Raw genomic sequence first — 6,629 nt, 5'->3', positions numbered from 1 at the left:
GTCGTGGAATTCCTATCTGGGATGAATAGAGCTCTCCTCAGGAAAAAAAAGTTTTGTCACACAACAACATTGTGTACCATACTCTAGGCTGGCACCTTCTCTCTTTTAATCCAGCTCTTGCAAACGTAAGGAACACGCCTTTTCAAACATGTTAAGGAAAAAATGAAGGCAGATGCAGGGGCACACGCACCTGTGGTCTCTGCGCCTAGAAGGCAGAGGTAGGAGGATGGAGAACTGGAGGCCAGCCTGGGCCACATAGTGAAGCCTTGGCTAGGAAAAGAGATGAAAGAGGGAAGGGGAGAAAGGAGGAATGACAGTAAGGCTGTAACAAAACCGCTCCAACTGACCTGCAAACTCACCACTGAGTAAAATGTGCCACCGCTGTTTGCCACTGAGGCCTGGGGCTACTGGTTATGCAACCAAAACTGACTAGTACAGGATTCAAACCCACGTTTCATGAATTCTGTCTGCCTTCCCGTTCTGTCCCCCTGAGCTTCCCTCTTGATTCTTGCTATAGACAACACACACTCACGAATGTGTGCACACGCACAGTAGTTTTTAAAGGGTATGTGCTGTCACAGCCCCTCTTTCTCTGCCCCTCCCTGCACTTTGGTGCTGAGCAAGCACGCTACCACTGATCTACACCCACTCTTGTGGTCGTCCAGCAGCAGAGGAAACCAAAGCTTAGAGGAAATCAATGAGTTGTCCGGGAGGCAAAGATTTACTTGGAAACCCATCTCTTGTTTTCTGGCTCTGGGCTAATTCTATAACACCCTGCTGGTGTTTACTTGACAAAAAAAAAAAAAAAAAAAAAAAAACACATCCTCTGCACTTCCCTTGTGATAGGCACAGTGCTATGTTTGCAGTGTGCATGTCCTAGCTCCTGGAGCCCAAAGTAGTGGGGACTGTAGGACTGTGACGTAGGCATTTGTCTGAGGTTTTTCTTAGCCTTCCGGATTTCCGTGCTCCCTTGAAGTCCTCTTGCCTAATGCACCATCTGGCCAATGAGAAGGCAGTGCACCTGTGCTCCAGATGTTACTGAAACCAGAATAGGCTCATTGCAAAGAGCTGTTGCTACAGAGAAAGGGAGGTAAAGATTTGCAGGCAGAGAACTTGCTTACATAGTGTGCATGAAGCCTCCGGGTCATCCGTAGCATGGGGTGAAGGTGGAACTGTCTGCTACAATCCTAATGTAATGCCTGGTTCTGAAGTTCTCGGGCACATGCCCTGTGATTCTCCCATGTCTTGGGTTCCTGCTTTTTTTTCTCCATCTATTTGCTGATGGTCAGTTGTTAAAAACACTCTGACCTGGCCTGGAGTGGTGGCTCAGAGATTAAGAGCACTGGCTGTTCTTCCAGAGGTCCTAAGTTCAATTCCCAGTCAACCACCTGGTGGCTCGTAACCACTTGTAGTGAGATCTGGTGCCCTCTTCTGGTGTGCAGCTACACATGTAGGCAGAGTGCTGTAAAATAAACCTTTAAAAAAAAAAAGAAAAAGAAAAAGAAAAAACAAAAACCTCTCTGACTCAATGTCTGGCTTGTGCCCTGGCTCACTGTCGTCACCTTTCATTATTATCATCAGTGTGGTGGGGGAGGGGCGAGGGCAGCAGGATGTGGGCCGTAACAGGCCCGTGAAGTTCACGGATCTCAGAGCATCAGCTGTGCACAACCAGCGCCTCTACCCCCTGAGCCATCTCATCAGCCCATCACCACACTGACATGACCGAAGCTATGTGTCTGTGTCTGTGCTCGTGCCCTTGTTCCTTCCCTCTGTTACACCTAAGGCCTCTAGGAGGAGGGACTGACTGTTTGGCATTCACGCTGGGTCCCACAGCCTAGCACAGCGCCCTCTGCTTAGGAAGCCCTCAGAAACACTTGTAGGACATGGCACCTGAGTGAGCAGATCCGCTCCCCGCTTTCACCTCTTCACTTGCTTCCCCCAGACACTGTTCCTCTGTTCATGTCCCCTGGTGCTGTGAGTTAACAGGAGCAGGTGTCTTTCCCGGGTGTCCCCGCCTCACCAGCCCCTTCACACTTTTTATCGCTTGATGTTAAAGAGTTCATTGCTGCATGCCTTGCTTATCTGTGGCCTTCATGAAGCTTGAGGATTTTTGCTTTGGAGGTTTTGTTTTGTTTTTGTTCTTGTTTTTTCCAAGACAGGTTTTCTCTGTGTGTAGCCTTGGCTGTCCTGGCTTTGTAGACCAGGCTGGCCTCAAACTCTCAGAGATTGCCTGCCTCTGCCTCCCAGAGTGCTGGGATCAAAAGTGTGCTCCACCACTGCCCAGCTTGTGATTCCTAGTTTTGATCATCCCTGCTAAAGAAGCCCACTATACCCCAGTGAACTGTGAGGGATTTCCCCTCTTGTCTGTGAAATGGGGGCAGTATGTGTGCTCACTTTGCTGGGGGAAGTGGATGAGGTTATATAGCGAGAGTTTTATGTAAACTCTAGCGTCTAGTGCACTTTGTGCGGAAGAGGCGACCTATTGAGTCGGGCTGACTTGGGTTGGAGTTCAGCTCTGCTCCTTTCTGGAGGTGTGGCTTTGGGGAAATAGAGCTCTTCTCTCAGCCCCCGGCTCCTTATCTGCTAAGTGTGAATACTAAGCGTATTTACTACTCAAAGGCTTGTTTGAGAAATCAAATAAGGACCAGATGAGATAACAGAAGCCTCTGGCATACAGTAGGTGCCCAGCAAATGTTGCTTCCTCAAACACACATGCACTCACATAGCCCTTAGTGCCGTCAGAGTAATAAAGTGTTCTCAGTTTGGAGGAGAAGACAGGCAGCCAATGAGCTCTCTCTCTCTAGTTTCCATTCTAAGAAAGGAACTCACTGGCTGGAGTCCAGGATAGTCACTAGTGTGGAGAATAGGAACCAATGCCAGCCTCCCACATGGAGTTTCCAAAAAGTGTGAGCATAGTGTTGCATAACCTGGCCAGGACATGTCTTCAGGGAACTTCCACAAACTATTCCCCAAAAGGAATAGAGCTGTGGAGCAACCTCAGGAGGGAGGAGGGGAGCTGAGGTGTGTGGGTGAGACTGGACGGGGAAGCTGCTGGCCCTGCTGGCCCTGGCCGGTAATCTGAGCTATGGCAGAGGCTGAGACAGGAGGATCACATGTTCGAAGGCTGTCAGGAATACAAAAAGAGTGCAGAGCCAGCCTAGGCAACTTAGCAAGACTCTGCCTTAAGATAAAAAGTGAAAATAGGACCAAGGAGACAACTCAAGGGTAGAGCATTCACCAGGCATGGGCAAGGCCCTAGGTCCAGTCCCCAGTGCTAAAAGATGGACAGACGGAGAGGGAATCTACTATGTCCTAGACTCTAGGTTTGTTCTGTCTGAGACTTACTATAGTAAGATCCTTGTCTCAATTCTGGGAGCTTAGGTATTTCCACTCCCACATTCCAAAGGAAGAAATAACAGCAGTAATTAATACTGCCAACATTTACACAACACTGACTGTTTATCAAGCTAAGCACACATTTGATACTCAGTCCAACCCATGATAGGGGTGCTACTGTGATCCCTGTGTTATGGAAGAGAAAACCAAAAGGAAGGTGTCGGGGGGTGGGGGGATGGTATGAAGTAAGTTCTCCAAGGTTACCCAACAAGGCAGTGGTGGAGCCAGGATTTGACTAAACAATCCCATGGGACCCGAGTGACTTCCCAGGGTGGCTCAGAAGGTGACCCTGGTACTGGGTGTCCTTAGATGCTGATAGTTAGGCCCCCGTGTGGGCCTGATGTAAGTGACCAAGTGATCAGAGGACAGTTTGTCCCAGCTTGTGGCCGCTCGCCACCACCTCTGCTTCTGACCCAAAGTTTGAATTTCATTCATAAGTTTGTAACCACAGACTTGGCAACGTGGGAAGGCCCCGTGGGGACCAGCTATTCTAGTCCAACTCCCTCACATTACAAATGGAAAAAACCCTACAGTTCAGCAAGGGCTGCAGACACATCAAGGTCACAGAGAGATTTTCTGTTGGATAGAGGAGTTGGTTTTGGGGTCAACTACAGAGCATCTTCTGTGGTTGCCAGATATGTAGCTCCGATACACTCTTTTAAAACCATTGTTGTTGTTGAGAAAAGGTGTCTCTATATATCCAAGCTTTGTAGAACTCATAATCCTATCTCTGCCTCTAGACTCCTGAGTGTAGGAAACACGCGTGTGTCAGTATGCATGGGATTAGCTTTAAGGGTATAGATTTTGACAGGAAGTGTAGTCAAGCCCAGTGTTTATGTAATGTGAGGCCCTGGATTTGATCTTTAGCATTGAAAACACACACACACAGAGAACACACATACAACACACACAGCACACACACATAACACACATACAAACACACACACACTTGTGGGACTGGAAACAACCCATAAGTCAGTACTCTTCTCTCACCATGTGGGTCCCAGGAAGTGAACTCAGGTCTTTGGGGTCGGCAGCAAGTGCCTCAGCCTGCTGAGCCATCTCACCAGCCCCAAGAGACTGAGCTCTCCCTTCATAGAGGAATCCAAATACGCCCTGTTTCTCAAGGGGCTCAGATGTCACCCCACATTGTATTTGGAAGTTAGAATCCAATGCCTGGCATTTCCTTTATAGTTAGGAATATTAGGGCCCACGAAGGGACTTGCCCGAGGTCATACAGCAAGTCAATGACATTTCCTAGACCCTTTGAACGAATATAAGAAATAGGCTAAGGAGGCCGTCAGAATCCCCTTGGAGCTTAGTTTCCTTGTGGGAGCCAGGTTAAGACGCAGGGTCATGGCCATTTCCCAGACTCAGCAAGGTAAGAACCCAAAAGGTGAACCTTCAAAGGGAAAAGGAAACAACAGGGCAGGTGAGGATGTGGCCAGCCAGCGGGGCTTTCCCAGATGCAAGCTCTCCTCTGCAGGAATGACATCATATGCTACCCATCTATACCATCCTAAAGCCACGTGTGAGTCCTATTTCAGGATGACAGGCAACACTTTTCCCATGGGGGACGAGATAGGGTGAACTGAACCCAGCTGTGACGTGCTGGTGAGAACTAAGACAAACCTCTCCATGCTGTGCTTTTTCTAGACTTTCCCTCTCTCCTTTCCCTGATCCCTCATCCCAAGGCTGAATGAAGGGATTTACTGCTCTTTTCCCTTTTCCTACAGGGCCACCTTCTCTTTCCTCCCTTCTTTCTCCTATCATCTGGAAAGGAGTTTTGTTCTTGCAGTCAGATATTTTTTTATTTCAGCCTGTCTCTCCCTCCCGTTCCCTCTCCCTTTCCCCCTCCTTCTTTTCCTCCCTTCCCTCCTTTGGTCTCTCTCTTTCTCTCATTTTCTTTGTTCATTTTGTTTTTCAAGACAGGCTTTCTCTGTGTAGTCCTGGCTGTCCTGGAACTCGTTCTTTAAACCAGGCTGGCCTCGAACTCAGAGATCTGTCTACCTCTGCCTCCCAGGTGCTGAAATTAAAGGTGTGCACCCCCACCACTTGGCCAGCCTCAGTTTCTTTACAACAGTCTTGGGCTTTGAGACTTACATAGTTCATGTATGTACTTGACAGTCTCACAGACACTGAGTCCTGTGAGTCAGTGGACTAGAGGAGTCTGAACACTTGTGCTGAACTGAATTGAGGTGCCTGAAAGATGGTTGAGCTGAGAAGTACCTCAACAATCCTCGGGCCAGAGTCCAAGTGAATTATTTACAGTCCCCAGATGATAAGAGAAATCTCATACCCTGTTTCTTTACTTTTGTCTGGAGTTCTATCAATTCAAAGTGATCACTTAGCCACCACTTGCTCTTCAGAAAGTCTGACTAACAGATACATGGGGCTTTCATGAACTGTTTATTTGGGAAAATAATTAGTGTAGTGCAAATTAGATGTTGGAAAATGTTCTTCTAGTCCAGCCCCGTTTCATAAACAGGGAAGCTTAAGTTTAAAGACGGGAGTTGTTCTGTGGTCACACTGCTAGCAGGCGGCAGAGCCAGCCCGAAGCCCACAGTCTCTTCCTAGAACCACTCACTTCCCTTCCTTGTGCTCTTCTGAGGAGTTGGGCAACTTGGGTCTTTGGGAACAGAAATCAGATGAGTCATGAGTTTGCCTTTGCCCTTTCTCCGTTCTTGATTCATTCAACAAATATTTACTGACTGCCCACTACTGGGCCTCAGGGAAGGCAGAGATAAAAAATGAATGTGGAGGCAGGCAAGGTCGTGGTGTGAGTCTAGCTGTGATCGAAGAGGCTGTGTTTTCTTTCCATTGGATGCTCACCTCAACACCCACTTCCCTGCTAGCTAATGTAACCCTGTCTGAGTGTAGGGCAATGTCTCAGGTGTCCGAACCTTCCCAGCCTCCAATAGATACAAACCCAGCACTGCACTCTCTGGAAACGCCTGAATTATGACTGTTTGGCTGAGTGTATCACACACACCTTTAATTCCAGCACTAAGGAGGCAGAGACAGGTGGATCTCTGTTAGTTTTGAGGCCATTCTGGTCTACAAAGCAAGTTCCAGGACAGCCAGGGTAGTTACACAGAGAAAGAAACCTTGTCTCAAACAGAACAAAACAAAACCAAAAAAAAAAAGCACTCAAAAACAAATTTAAAAGCCTGTTTTGTTATTAACTTTATTTAATTAACTAATTTATTTATTTTAGTTTCTTTGACTCTGTT

This window comes from Psammomys obesus, unplaced genomic scaffold (assembly GCF_907164565.1).
Source record: "Psammomys obesus unplaced genomic scaffold, mPsaObe1.curated_primary_1811, whole genome shotgun sequence".
Classification (NCBI taxonomy): Eukaryota; Metazoa; Chordata; class Mammalia; order Rodentia; family Muridae; genus Psammomys; species Psammomys obesus.
Note: the sequence above shows the minus strand (reverse complement) of the source record.